This window comes from Mastigoproctus giganteus, chromosome 5 (assembly GCF_048544385.1).
Source record: "Mastigoproctus giganteus isolate SK-2022 chromosome 5, ASM4854438v1, whole genome shotgun sequence".
Classification (NCBI taxonomy): Eukaryota; Metazoa; Arthropoda; class Arachnida; order Uropygi; family Thelyphonidae; genus Mastigoproctus; species Mastigoproctus giganteus.
In genome coordinates this window covers 7766980-7783173 of record NC_143579.1, presented here as the reverse complement: position 1 = coordinate 7783173, position 16194 = coordinate 7766980, and the positions used below count along the sequence as shown (strand labels likewise).

General features: G+C 38.9%; 1 protein-coding gene across 2 annotated transcripts in view; it reads right to left on the bottom strand.

The window, feature by feature from the left end:
• Positions 1 to 3292, bottom strand: part of LOC150085151 (uncharacterized) — a 274128-nt gene extending 270836 nt beyond the window's left edge. For both annotated transcript variants that reach the window (XM_090373050.1, XM_090373051.1), the window contains exon 1: positions 3193 to 3292. The gene's annotated coding sequence lies outside the window, so the exon portion shown is untranslated. The remainder of the gene's footprint in view (positions 1 to 3192) is intronic.
• Between the last annotated feature and the right edge of the window lie 12902 nt (positions 3293 to 16194).

Genomic DNA, 16194 nt, shown 5'->3' with positions numbered 1-16194 from the left:
AAGCTGATGGCATCCATACTTTTACTCAGACAACACATAAGAGGACAAATTTAAAGCAGGGAAGGATGGTTGCAGGACAGACGTGTGGAAATTTGCTTTCAACCAGAGTAGTTGATTGCTGGAACTTCCATCTGGTGGAATGAAAGTGGATAGTTGGAATAAATTTAAGGAGGAATTAGAAAAAGTTATGGAAAAAAATTATGTTATGGAAAAAGTTAAAGAAAAAAATTAGAAAAAGAACATGTTATGGAACTGGTGATATTGGAAGTTTTTTTTTTTTTTTCTTCATTTTATATTTATTTATTTTTTTTAGTTGATGCTGTATAAACATGTGTCATTTGTCAATATTAATACTAATAGTAAAATAATGATGGGCTCATTTTCTTTTTTCTCAATCAAGGTACTATTTAATTTTGATAATCTGTATTTATCTCAATCAATTTAAATACTAAATTTGATACTGGATTTTGATGTATGGCTAATAAATTTTGTGCTTGTGACAGTGAATATTATTTATTAATATGTCTTAAGTCTGATTTTATAACTGAGTTAGATACTCAGTTTATTTTGTTAATCCATATTGTTATTCTTTGTCTTTAATATTTTTTATTTTGCTAAGATGCAAAACCTCCTACCTCCTTGGTTGTTTCAGGACATCATTTATTTCAGTTACTAATAGCACACACACACTATTATGTATGTGTGATATTAGTGATAAAAGCACATTATTAAATATGCTTTTGTCACTCTTCTTACCTAAGGGAAGAACCTGTTTAGACTCTCCTAGATATCACGGTGAGTACAAACATTATTCACTATATTGCTCAAAAAGTTATTATTTCGTATTCAAAATACTTTGTAGCATTATTTTTCTAATGACTTTCTATTACTTTTCTTTCATTTTTTTTTTAGTACAAACTTTATGTACTATTTCAGTTACTAGTTTTTGCAGTAGGTGGGGGGGGTTAATAATGCACACTGCTCCAATTTGTTTAGCAGTCTTTGATACTGTTGCACATGGAAGACTGCTGAACAAATTGGAACAGTGTGGCATTGGAGGCAAATCGCTGCTATGGATAAATGGATGGTCAAGTGGGAGAAGGCAGAGAGTCGTAATCAATGGACACTGCTCATCGTGGACTAATGTTATTAGTGGAGTCCCTCAGGGTTCATTGTTGTTTTCTGTATTTATAAATGATGTTGATGATGGTCGGTATATCAAGCTTAATGTCCAAGTTTGCAGACGATACAAAGGTTGGCAGGTTGTTAAGGACACTAATGACAGTATGCTGCTATAACAGGATCTAGAAAAGTTGAGCAGATGGGCTGAAAGGTGGCAAATGAAGTTTAACATTGACAAATGTAAAGTGTTACATATGGGAAGCAGTAACCTCAGAGTGACGTATCAACTCTGTGGTACTACACTGACTGTAGTAGAGAATGAAAAGGACCTGGGGGTAATTGTGCAGGCAGATATGAAGTTTTCTGAGCAGTGCAGACGATCTGCAAGAGTAGCTCATAGTGTCTTGTCAATGATGTACAGGAATTTTTCTAACAGGGATAAGGAGGTGATTATCCCCTTGTATAAGGCAATGGTCAGGCCACACCTTGAGTACTGTATACAGGTCTGGAAGCTCATTTCAAGAAGGATGTAGAGCTGTTGGAACAAGTACAGAGTAGGACAACATGATTAGGGGTTGATCTTACGAAGAAAGGCTTAAATTTTGCAAATTACAGGGTCTGGAGACTAGGCACCTGCAAGGTGATCTGATTGAGGTATATAAAGCCTTGAATGGTTTGAGCATGCTCAATGCTGATGAGATTTTTTCTCTTGCTCAGAAATCACCTGAGAGGGCATAAATTCAAATTGAGGAAAGAGAGATGTGTGGAAGTTTGCCTTTAGCCAGTTGGTAGTTGGAACAGACTTCCATCCTTTGTTGTGGAAGTTGATAGCCTAAATAAATTTAAGGCTGAGCTGGATAGGTATTTGGAATGAATGGAGGGGTGAAATGGGAACGGTTTTTTTTTTTTTTTTTTGGCTGATGCTGCATAGGCTTGCTTTCTTGCATCATGTGCCTCTACTAATGCTAAATTCGGACAATTTTATATATATAAAAAAATCACTTATGAAAACACTAAAAATATATAAGAAACACTGTATTAACGATTTTTTATTATGAGCTTGCTAATATATTTTAAAAAGATATACATTTTTGGCGGCTGCATCATCATATACAAAACAATTTTTATTATTATTTCAGTTAATTTTCTCAATGTAAGCAAATTAACTCTTGGCGTTTTCTAGCACAATAACAATAATTAGCATTATCTTTCAACAGTATACGTAACAAATGGGGAATTAATAATCTAGAGAAAGTCGGAAAAGGAGTATAGCATAATATCCATACTTTTCATTTAAAAAAAAAAAAAAAAAAAAGCTCGAGGCGAGGAGAAAGGGTAATACATTCAGTTTATACGTAACTTAAATACCTGCAGACTGAATCCTGTCTACATATTTAGAAACATGATCTAAGAGATGGAGAATCATCGCCACGGTTCATTTCGAATCATTATCGTGTAACTCATAAGATTTGTGTTTCATTGTAAAGGATAAATGGTAGCAATTCTTGTTACAAATAATCTAACCAATATATAAGAGGTTTTTCCATCTTTTTTTTTTTTTTTTTGTTGCTGCTGCAGGTTTATAGCAGAAAAGTTGGTTGGGCTTTCAAGCTCTTCTAGGCAAACAACGCTACTAATTCGAAAACGAAACTAAACTAAACAGTTTGTTTGGTATGCATTAAGACGATTTTCACATACCAGAACATTTAAATTTTAACCAATATAATATTAAGCTTAAAGTAATGTAATGTAAATAATTCTAACTGTCATTTTATAAGTTAAATTATTTACTAAAATGTATTTAATTAACAACGCGATAAGAAGTATACGTGAATCGTAATTTCGATATGCTCACTTCTTGATTTTAAAATACAAAAGGTTACAAAAAATTTATAATTACTACGACAAAGTATCAACCATTCAATTATATTTTGGCATTTTAAATTAGGTATGTTTAATTATTTTTTAGATTAAAAGGCAGTCGGTCTAATTATGATTCAGATATCTCGCTACGGCTCCGTGACACAAATAATATATAATATGAAATATACTAAGAAATATAAAGCACACCTTTTAAAAAATTTTCCAAAAAACTAACTGCAAGGGATAGTCGGAATGTAAAAACCACAAATATAAACTGGTTCACCACAAACACAACAGCTGATCCGCGAACCAACTGAGTGAATATAGTAAAGTGATGCTAAATACGAAATAAAATCACCATCCCTATAATGAACCAATGTATCCCTTATGGACAAAAAAAAAAAAATTAAAAGAGAGAAATCTAAGTGAAAAAGTTATTTTAACGAAGTACTTGTTTCAGTAGTACATATACAACTTAACAAAACAAACAGCATAAATATCAAAAATCCATTTTACAATGACGGTTCTGCGTTCACTCTTGGCTTCTCCAAACTCCAGTTAGGATAGAGTATCTTTTCATCTGTCCGAGAATTAGGTTTTTCGAGATGTTTTTTTTTTTCTTTTATTACTCAAATAACACTCTCATACAAAAAACAAATACAGTACTGAGCCCCCGTTGGCAGTACAGTTGGTATAATCACTGACTAACCCTACGAGGAGTTTTTAAGGTTTTTTTTTTTTTTTTTTTCAAAACGCAGCTGAGTCACTCCGTCTCAGGCGAGCATAGCATAGGGTTTTTCACTGGGTTTTTATACTGGGTTTCTCACCTAGAATTTCGGTTTTTTTTGTGTTTTTTTATCCAGCAAACAACAAATCCACAACAGAAGATACGCAATTTACAGACATTATTTAAGATACTGCCTCGTGGGTTGTTGTAATTGGTTTTTCGGAGCATCGCCAACTAAGGCCATATTGCTCCCTGTAACTGTCTGTAAATTGCGTGTATTCTGTGGTCGATTTTCTGTTTGCTGGTTGAAAATCCTCCTTTTTTCATCCCGCAAACTCACGCCAGTACTCTCGCCTGCAACCGAATAATTCAGCCAATTGGTGAAAAATACACACGTAAAAATTCCTCCGGTCATTGACGAAATCCGAACTCATTTGATTCGCGCACAGCCGGTAGGATCGTCATCCTCCCTGCACCGAGTAGAAAAGACCTGAATTCGAATGCCGTCGATCACGGGAGGAGGAATTTTTATGGGTCTTTTTTTCTTTTTTTTTTCCAACGTGGCTGAGTTAGTCTGTCTCAGAAGAGAGTAGCATGGTTTTCCTCCCGGAAACTCCAATTTTTCGTCCAACAATCAGTAAATCGACCACAAAACACACGCGATTTACAGACTTTTCGGTAAAACGTCTCGGTAAAAACCAAAAAAACCCGTATTATATACGGTTTTTTTTTTTTTTTTTTTTTTGGGTAGTTGTTGGCGCAGCGGCTTCTGTGGCCATAATGCACCTCCCAATGTTTTTGCAGTACTTTGATCCAAGCCCGAGACGCGATTCGAACCCGCGACCTTTGGGTTGCCAGGCACGCATTTTACCCACCCGGCTAGCCCGGTCGGCTTATATACGGTGAAATAGGGCCAAAGTTGCTGATGCGCCTAGCCCCTACAACAAAAACGTCAAGGCGCAATACGGCCGAAGTTGCTGATCCAATCAAACCTTACAACAATCAACGAATACTGATTAATTGGGGAAAAACGTGCTCCACTAAAATAGAAAAATCTGTATAGGTGTTTTGCGAATTTTTTGTATCTTATGGGTGCTTGCTTTTTTTTTTTTTTCGGAGGGGCCAGAATTTATCACGAGTTTGGATAATAATGGTACATTACTTTTTTTGCGAGATTAAACCTGCAAGAGTAAAAAATTATGTGAAAAAAGAAGAAATATTTTCACCGCAACGGTCCTTGAAACAAGTCCTTTAAAGACAGTTTAGAATAACGATCGTAAATACCATGCTTGCAGGAAGAACTTATTTCTGAGATCGGAGAAAAAATTACGATCGTTGCTATATTAAGTTGGTAAGGGTTTATTACAACAAGAACCGAAGAATTCTGATGCAACGAGTACCTTAGAACAGTGGTCTCAAACTGGCAGTCCGCGGGGCGCATCCGGCCCCCCGAAGCAATTTTACACGGCCCTCGAATACATTTCAATTATGTATTTGTTGTAAATACGGTGCTTATATTCACTCTAATTTTGTTTTAAAAAAAATTCCGGCCCATCAGCTGCTTTCAGATCGTCCATTTGGCCCGCATGCAATTTGAGTTTGAGACCACTGCCTTAGACCACTAGTCAAACAAAATAAAATAACAATGACAATTAAGCGTTAATACTAGCATATACAAAGTTCTGAATTTGAGTCGCAGTAGTCTTAAATTAATTATCTCAATGACTACACTTCAAAATCAAAAGGACGTTGGTTATAGAATGCAAATCTGATATTAATTTCTCTCTACAATGATATACATTCCTTAAAGATTTAGCCAAAATGATATAGAGGCATTTTTTTACATTAGAAATAAAGATCAACATACAAATCAAAGATCAAGTACAAAACTCTGTTCATTCTCAGAGTAATTACCAGGATATTTGCCCTGTATTCTGTATAAGTGAAGTCCACACTTCCAGTCGAAGCTATAGGTAGTCGATCCCAGGAGGAGAAGAGCTTAGCGTTGTCCGTGTTCTCTTCGGGGGTTTTCAGCCAGATCAACACAAAATCGGGCTGCGAAGACACTACTGCATACAAAAATTTAAAACTTCTTAGAAATGGATGATAATGCCATGGCCTTCTTTATCCAGGGAACCATTCAAAGAGTTATCTCTAAATCGGAAAGAGTCATTATCTGTAAGAGTACAAATTAATGAGCTCATGAATTAACGATTAATATACAGGATGTTCACCGTGTTCGGGGAACAAGTCAAACGCCAGTAGAAATAGAAATATATCTGTTGTAGACGAATGGATGACGTAAAAATTATAGCAGATCTTAAAAACGATGTGTAAACACTATTCATAACAACACACATATGGAAAAATTTTTACATATCAGGCAGTTCTGATCCATGGTAATCGTTCCGAAATAAATCTGAAAAATTGAAAAAAAATGAACTCCACAATACTTCTGGTACTATGTATACCGTTAATTGGTGAGACACAATACATAAAATTTTAGACAGACTTTTCCTGAATACGATGAATCCTTGGATACATTCTATCATGCCAAAATATGCGATCAAATTAATTGTCATTCTTTACCATTTTCTGTAGCTCCATTTTCTTGAGAAAAGATTAAATTGGTTATATCGGCCATTAAAAATTCAAATGTCAAGTAGAGATCTGATAGCATGTATTTCAAAAATATTTCATTAATGTATACTAAATATTTACATTGTATATTGAATGTCCAGCATGAAAGAAAATACATCGTGCGCTTCATACTTCCTTTATTTTCATGAGACACTACTCCCTAAAGCCAAATTATATCACTTATAACCATCGATTCAACATCTTGTTTTGTAATAAACCCAAGAATCGTACGCATGTGTATTTTAAGAATGTCCTGTATATACTGACCTCGGTTTTCACTTGTTTTTCGCTTCACCAATTTTTCTTCAGGGACAGAAATTCAACTGCTTGCTTTCCGTCAAACGTTCAAGCACATAAAGATCATGCTAATTTTGTGTTTGCTCACAAAATATCTCTCGTTCCACGTACTGACTGTAGCATTGCCACCAACCCTCAAAGTCAGTAAATATTTCGAGATTTCTTTTGATTGGAATTCCTAGTTTATTAGCATTATTATTAGCATTAGTAGAGCTATATGATGCAAGAAAGCAAGCTTATGCAACATCAGCCAAAAAAAAAAAAAAAAAAAACAATTTCATTTCATCCTTCCATTCGGTCGAAATACCTGTCCAGCTGAGCCTTAAATTTAATTAGGCTATCAACTTCCGCAACAAGGGATGGAAGTCTGTTCCACTGACCAACTAACCGCTGGCTAAAGGCAAATTTCCGCACATCTAACCTACATCTTTCTTTCCTCAACTTGAATTTATGCCCTCTCAGGTGATTATTTCTGAGCAAGAGTAAGAATCCCATCAGCATTGATCATGCTCGAACCATTCAAGGCTTTATACAACTCTATCGGATCACCTCGCCAGTGCCAAGTCTCTAGACACTGTAATTTGAAATATTTAAGCCTTTCTTCATAAGAGCAACCCTTTGTTCAATTCACTAATCTTGTTGCCCTTCTCTGTACTCGTTCCAGTAGCTCTACTTCCTCTTGAAATGAGGCTTCCAGAAGTGTACACAATACTCAAGGTGTGGCCTGTCCATTGCCTTCTACAAGAGAATAATCACATCCTTATCCCTGCTAGAAACATTCCTGTATATCATTGACAAGACACCATGAGCTACTCTAGCAGATCTTCTGCACTGATCAGAGAACTTCATATATCGTGCAAAATTATCCCCAGGTCCTCTTCATTCTCTACAACTGTCGTGTAGTACCGCAGAGTTGTACTACACGACAAATCTGGGGTTACTGCTTCCCATATGTAACACTTTACATTTGCCAATGTTAAACTTCATTTGCCTCTCGGCCCATTTGCTCAACCTTTCCAGATCCTGTTGCAGCAGCATAGCTTCAGTAGTGACCTTAACAACCCTGCCAACCTTTGTATCGTCTGCAAACTTGGACATTACCCTTGATATACCATCATCAATATCATTTTTAAATACAGAAAACAATAATGGACCCAACACTGAACCCTGACGGACTCCACTAATAACATTAGTCCACGATGAGCAGCGTGCATTGATTCCGACTCTCTGTCTTCTTCACCTCAACCATCCCTTTATATATAGCAGCAATTTGCCTCCTATGCCAAACTGCTCCAATTTGTTTAGCAGTTTTCCATGTGCAACAGTAACAAAAGCCTTTCTAAGATCCAAATATATAATATCAAAGTTATTCCCTGCATGCAGTTCATTAGTGACCGCATCATAGTATCCAATCAAATTGTTCAGACAACACTTTCCATTAACAAAACCATGCAGTGTACGAGCTATAACTGAAGTCTTGTCTAGATGATCCTACAGTGCTTCTTTAACCAGTGCCTCCATTAATTTTCCTGGAACAGAAGTAAAAATCACAGGTCTATAATTACTTGTGTCAGTCTTTGATCCTCCTTTGTGAATTGGGGTCACATTGGCACATCTGCAGTCTGCGGGCACCTCCCCTGAGTCCAAAGAATTTCTCATAATTATGGCTAAGGGTTCGCTTACTTCCTTTCTTGCTTCCTTTAATATAACTGGATAAATCCCATCAACCCCGGGTGCCTTGTTTATGTTTATACCCAACAATTTCTCCTCCAATTTCCTCTCAGTTTTTACAAAATCATCTAGCTCACTGCCAGAGTTTACTACACTTCTGGCATTCCACTTCCTGAATAACTCCTCATGTATAAATATAGATGCAAAATACCCATTTAGTTTGTTAGCCCCCTGAGCAGGATCCTCAACTGGTAAACCATCAATATCCAGTAGACCAATCTGATTCATCCCCTTCCTTCTAGAGTTTACATAGGTAAAGAACTCTTTTCTGTTTTTCTTTCATCCTTTGCCAAGGATTTTTCATAGTCTGCCCTTGCCTTTGTGACTTGGTTACAGACCATTTGATATCTATAATAGGTTTCCATGTCACCCATTAATTTACATGTATCCCATGCATTTTCTTCTCTGCCACATGTCTCATTAGTTCACCGGACATCCATTTAGGCCTAAACCTTGAACAATATTTTTTAGTTGGCATGAAAAGCCTAGTAGCTTCCAAGATTAATTCTCTGAATGCTTCCCATTTTGAATTTGCAGTTGGTAATATCATTAGTTGGTCCCACCATGCAGAATTTAAATACTGTCTCAGACCACACAGCCACCTTCACGAAAGCAAAAACTCTTCCCTTTATCCCCGGTTGGTAGTTACCTCATTGAGTAAATCCCACTTCAGCACATTGTGATCATTGCCACCTGGTTCCTTTATCTGCAGATTCTTCATGCATGAAGAATCACTACTGATAATCAGATCAAGAGCATTACTCCCTCTAGTTGCATTAGCATTAGTAAAGGCATTTGATGCAAGAAAGCAAGCTTATGCAGCATCAGCTAAAAAAAAACCACTTCCACTTCACCCCTCTGTTCGTTCAAAATACCTGTCCAGCTGAGCCTTAAACTTATTTAGGCTATCAATCTCCACTACAAGGGATGGAAGTCTGTTCCACCAACCAACCACCCGCTGGCTAAAGGCAAATTTCCTCACGTCTATCCTACATCTGTCTTTCCTCAATTTGAATTTATGCCCTCTCAAGTGATTTTTCTGAGCTAGAGGAAGAATCCCATCAGCATTGAGCATGCTCAAACCATTCAAGGTTTTATACACCTCTATCAGATCACCTCGCTTGTGCCTAGTCTCCAGACACTGTAATTTGCAAAGCTTAAGCCTTTCTTCGTAAGAGCACCCCTTTGTTCCATTCACTAATCTTGTTGCCCTTCTCTGTACTCGTTCCAGCAGCTCTACATCCTTTTTGAAATGAGGCCTCCAGACCTGTATACAGTACTCTAGGTGTGGCCTGACCATTCCCTTATACAAGGGAATAATCACTTCCTTATCCCTGCTGGAAAAATTCCTGTATATCATTGACAATACTCCATTAGCTACTTTTGCAGCCCGTCTGCACTACTCAGAGACCTTCATATCTGCCTGCACAACCACCCACAAGTCCCTTTCATTCTCTATCACTGTCAGTGTAGTACCACAGAGTTGATACGTTGCTCTGGGGTTGCTGTTTCCCATGTGTAGCACTTTACATTGTCAATGTTAAACTTCATTTGCCACCTCTCAGCCCATCTGCTCAACCTTTCCAGATCCTGTTGCAGTAGCATAGTGTCAGTAGTGTCCTTGACAACCCTGCCAAACTTTGTATCGTCTGCAAACTTTGACATTAAGCTTGATATACCACCATCAATATCATTTATAAATACAGAAAACAATAATGGACCCAACACTGAGCCCTGAGGGACTCCACTAATAACATTAGTCCACGATGAGCAGTGTCCATTGATTACCACTCTCTGTCTTCTCCCCCTCAACCACCCCTTTATCCATAGCAGCAATTTGCCTCCAATGTCACACTGCTCCAATTTGTGTAGCAGTCTTCCATGTGCAACAGTATCAAAAGCCTTTCTAAGATCCAAGTATATAATATCAAAGCTATTCCCTGCATCCAGTTCTTTTGTGACTGCATCATAGTATCCAATCAAATTGGTCAGGCAAGACTTCCCCTTAACAAAACCATGCTGTGTCCGAGCTATAACTGAAGTATTGTCTAAATGATCCTGCAGTGCTTCTTTAATCAGTGCCTCCATTAATATCCCTGGAACAGAAGTTAAGCTCACAGGTCTATAATTACTTGTGTCAGGCTTTGATCCTCCTTCGTGAATTGGGGTCATATTTGCACATTTCCAGTCTATGGGTACCTCCCCTGAGTCCAAGGAGGCTCTCATAATTATGGCTAAGGGTTTGCTTACTTCCTTTGCTGCCTCCTTTAATAAAACTGGATAGATGCCATCCACCCCGGGTGCCTTTCTTGTGTTTCTCCTCCACTTTACTCCCAGTTATTTCACGATTCTGTAGCTTACTGCTAGAGTTGAATACACCTCTGGCATTCCTCTCGCTGAATAACTCCTCATGTGTGAATGTCGATGCAAAATATTCATTTAGTTTATTAGCTACCTGAGCAGGATCATCAACATTATGACATTAAGAGTAGGAGACCGGCGGAATTACTTGACAAGTACAGGTCACTGATGAAAAAAAGCCGTGAATTAGGGTTGAAATTGAAAGTGTCTGCAATTCTGCCCAGACACGATAGGAGGGAGTATATGATGAGAGCCCTGTCAATCAATTCGGCCCTGGAAAGATTGTGCAGGGCTCAAGGGGTAGAATTTTTTTCAGCCTGGTCTGTACTTGTTAACAGGAGAGACTGCTTCTACAGGGATGGGATACACTTAAATAGAAAGGGTGCAAGAATGTTTGCTGATGCTATCGAGGCAATGTTAGGTGGGTCGGAAAACTGCTAGATTGGGGGGATACAAGGACTAATAGATTAACAGTAGCCACTGCAGAGGTGAAAGTGATTCTTGCACTGCTTCTATTGGAATGAGCCGCAGCCTGGAAAATAAGATGCAGGATATTTCAGAGACTGCTGGGAATCATTGGGGTACAAGTAAACACATGGGTTGTGTTAGGGTAGCTAAGAAAAAGAACAGGTGCATGTATACTTGTGTGTACACCAATGCTAGGAGTTTAGTAAATAAATTTGATGAATTTGAGGTATTGCTCAAAACATCAAAGGCAGATATTGTGGGGATTTCAGAGACGTGGTGTCACACAGATATAAGAAATGCAGAACTGGAATTTGGGGAGTACAATGTCTACAGAAAGGATAGACAGGATAGGAAGGGAGGAGGGGTTATGCTATTAGTTAAAAAACACATAAAATCCAAGGAAGTGAAGCCAGTCGACATCGCTGGACAGTGCAGTGTCGAGTCAGTTTGGTGTGACATAAGCATTGGGAGATCAAAATTGAGAGTAGGAGTGTGCTATAGGCCTAATGACTCTGATGAGTATAATAAGAAACTGTTCGGAGAAATAGAGTGGGCCAGTAAATCAGAGAGTCTTATAATGGGGGATTTTAATTTCCCAGATATTGACTGGAATTTGGGGGCTGGTCACTCACACAGTAGCAAGGCTTTTGTGGATTTATTGGATGATTGTTTTCTACATCAGCATGTTCGGGAGGCAACTAGAGGGAGTAATACTCTTGATTTGATTATCAGTAGTGATTCTTCATGCATTAAGAATCTGCAGATAAATGAACCACTTGGTGGCAGTGATCACAGTGTGCTGAAGTGGGAGTTACTCAAAGAGGTAACTACCATTAGGGGTAAAGGGAAGGGGTATTGCTTTCGTAAAGGCGACTACAATGGACTGAGACAGTATTTAAATTCTATACAGTGGGATCAACTGATGATATTGCCAACAGCAAATTCAAAATGGGAAGCATTCAAAGAACTTATTGTGGAAGCTACTAGGCTTTACATACCAACTAAGAAATATTGTTCAAGGTTTAGGCCTAAATGGTTGTCAGATGAACTAATGAGACATGTGGCAGAGAAGAAAAATGCATGGGATACATATAAATTAATGGGTGACATGGAAGCCTATGATAGATACAAGTTGATCTGTAACCAAGTTACAAAGGAGGTTAGGCAGGCGAAGGCAGATTACGAGAGATCCTTGGCAAGGGATGCGAAGAAAAACAGCAAAGAGTTCTTTACTTATGTAAACTCTAGAAGGAAGGGGATGAATCAGATTGGTCCACTTGAGATCGATGGGTCAACTGTTGATGACCCTGCTCGGGTAGCTAACAAACTAAATGAATATTTTGCATCGACATTCACACATGAGGAGTTATTCAGCGAGGGGAATGCCAGAGGTGTATTCAACTCTAGCAGTAAGCTAGAGAATCTTGTAATAACTGAGAGCAAAGTGGAGGAGAAAATGTTGAAGATAAACACAAGAAAGGCACCTGGGGTGGATGGGATCTATCCAGTTATATTAAAGGAGGCAGCAAAGGAGGTAAGCAAACCCTTAGCCATAATTATGAGAGCTTCCTTGGACTCAGGGGAGGTACCCATTGACTGGAGATGTGCAAATGTGACCCCAATTCACAAAGGGGGATCAAAGGCTGACACAAGTAATTATAGACCTGTGAGTTTAACTTCTGTTCCCGGAAAATTAATGGAGGCACTGGTGAAAGAAGCACTGCAGGATCATCTAGACAAGACTTCAGTTATAGCTAGGACACAGCATGGTTTTGTTAAGGGGAAGTCTTGCCTGACCAATTTGATTGGATACTATGATGCAGTCACAAAAGAACTGGATGCAGGGAATAACTTTGATATTATATACTTGGATCTTAGAAAGGCTTTTGATACTGTTGCACATGGAAGACTGCTGCACAAATTGGAGCAGTGTGGCATTGGAGGCAAGTTGCTGCTATGGATAAAGGGGTGGTTGAGGGGGAGAAGACAGAGAGTGGTAATCAATGGACACTGCTCATCGTGGACTAATGTTATTAGTGGAGTCCCTCAGGGTTCAGTATTGGGGCCTTTATTGTTTTCTGTATTTATAAATGATATTGATGATGGTATATCAGGCTTAATGTCCAAGTTTGCAGACGATACGAAGGTTGGCAGGGTTGTCAAGGACACTACTGACACTATGCTGCTGCAACAGGATTTGGAAAGGTTGAGCAGATGGGCTTCGAGGTGGCAAATGAAGTTTAACATTGACAAATGTAAAGTACTACATATGGGAAACAGCAACCCCAGAGCAACGTATCAACTCTGTGGTACTACACTGACAGTGGTAGAGAATGAAAGGGACCTGGGGGTGGTGGTGCAGGCAGATATGAAGTTCTCTGAGCAGTGCAGACGAGCTGCAAGAGTAGCTCATGGTGTATTGTCAATGATATATAGGAATTTTTCTAGCAGGGATAAGGAGGTGATTATTCCCTTGTATAAGGCAATGGTCAGGCCACACCTAGAGTACTGTATACAGGCCTGGAGGCCTCATTTCAGGAAGGATGTAGAGCTGCTGGAACGAGTACAGAGAAGGGCAACTAGATTGGTGAATGGGACAAAGGGGTTCTCTTACGAAGAAAGGCTTAAGTTTTGCAAATTACAGTGTCTGGAAACTAGGTACCAGCGGGGTGATCTGATAGAGGTGTACAAAGCCTTGAATGGTTTGAGCATGCTCAATGCTGATGGGATTCTTCCTCTAGCTCAGAAAAATCACCTGAGAGGGCATAAATTCAAATTGAGGAAAGACAGATGTAGGATAGATGTGCGGAAATTTGCCTTTAGCCAGCGGGTGGTTGGTGGGTGGAACAGACTTCCATCCCTTGTCGTGGAAGTTGATAGCCTAAATAAGTTTAAGGCTCAGCTGGACAGGTATTTTGAACGAACAGAGGGGTGAAGTGGAAGTGGGTTTTTTTTTTTTTTTTTTTGGCTGATGCTGCATAAGCTTGCTTTCTTGCATCAAATGCCTCTACTAATGCTAATGCTAATGCTAATGCTAACAGTTGACCCATCAATATCAAGTGGACCAATCTGATTTATCCCGTTCCTTCTAGAGTTTACATAAATAAAGAACTCTTTGCTGTTTCTCTTTGCATCCCTTGCCGAGGATTTCTCGTAATCTGCCTTCGCCTGCCTAACCTCCTTTGTAACTTGGTTGCATATCAACTTGTATCTATCATAGGCTTCTGTGTCATGTGTTAATTTGTAAGTATCCCATGCATTTTTCTTCCCTGCCATATGCCTCATTAGTTCATCTGACATCCATTTTGGCCTAAACCTTGAACAATATTTCTTAGTTGGTATGTAAAGCCTAGTAGCTTCCAAGATAAGTTCTTTGAATGCTTCCCATTTTGAATTTGCTGTTGGTAACATCATCAGTTGGTCCCACTGTATAGAATTTAAATACTGTCTCAGTCCATCGTAGTCGCCTTTACGGAAGCAATAACCCTTCCCTTTACCCCTAATGGTAGTTACCTCTTTGAGTAAATTTCACTTCAGCACACTGTGATCACTGCCACCTAGTGGTTCATTTATCTGCAGATTCTTAATGCATGAAGAATCACTGCTGATAATCAAATGAAGAGTATTACTCCCTCTAGTTGCCTCCCGAACATGCTGATGTAGAAAACAATCATCCAATAAATCCACAAAAGCCTTGCTTGTGTGTGAGTGACCAAACCACAAATTCCAGCCAATATCTGGGAAATTAAAATCCCCCATTATAAGACTCTCTGATTTACTGGCCCACTCTATTTCCTCCATTATAAGACTCTCCGATTTACTGGCCCACTCTATATCCCTGTACAATATCTTATTATACTCATCAGAATCATTAGTCCTATAGCACACTCCTACTATGAATTTTGATCTCCCTATGCTTATGTCACATCAAACTGACTGGACACTACACTGTCCAGCGTTGTCGACTGGCTTCACTTCCTTGGATATTATGTGTTTCTTAACTAATAGCAAAAACCCTCCTCCCTTCCTATCCTGTCTATCCTTTCTGTACACATTGTACTCCCCAAATTCCAGTTCTGCATTCGTTATATCTGTTTGACACCACGTCTCCTGATACCCCAACAATATCTGGCTTAGATATATTTTGAGCAATACCTCAAATTCATCAAAGTTATTTACCAGACTCTTAACATTGGTGTACATGCAAGTATACATGCACATGTTCCTATTCTTAGCTACCCTAACACAACCCATTTTTTACTTTTACCACAATGACTCCCAACAGTCTCTGAAATATCCTCCGTCTTGTTTTCCAGGCTGCTGCTCATTCCAATAGAAGCAGCGCTAGAATCACTTTCACCTTTGCCAGTGGCTTCTGTTAATCTATTGGTCCTATCACCCCAAACTAGCAGTTTTCCGACCCATCTAACTGCCTCGATGGCATCAGCAAATATTCTTGCACCGTTTCTAATTAAGTATATCCCATTCCTGTAGAAGCAGTCTCTTCTTTTAACAAGTACAGACCAGGCTGAAAAAAATTCTGCCCCTTGAGCCTTGCACAATCTTTCCAGGGCCAAATTCAACGACAAGGCTCTCATCATACACTCCCTCCTATCGTTTCTGAGCAGAATTGCAGTCACTTTAAAATTTAACACTTTCAACACATCATTTTTTCCAGCGCTGATGTTTCATCAATTTTTCGGACCACTTAACCATCGCTAATTCATCTTTCATTCTTTCAATTTCTAGCTGTTCATTGCTCCTGTGCTTCAGGATCGTCTGCGCGGGTAGCAAAATGGTATCGTCAGCGCCCTCCCCACACCGTGTGGAAAAAGGCACGTGTTCGAATCACGTCGATGACGCGAGGAACTTTAGTCGGCTTTTTCCCTCTCTGGCTCAATTAGTCTGTCTGAGGCGTAAACAGCAAGGTTTTTTTTTCCCAGAAACTGGTTGTTTTTCTTCCAGCAAAACAGGCAAATCAACCG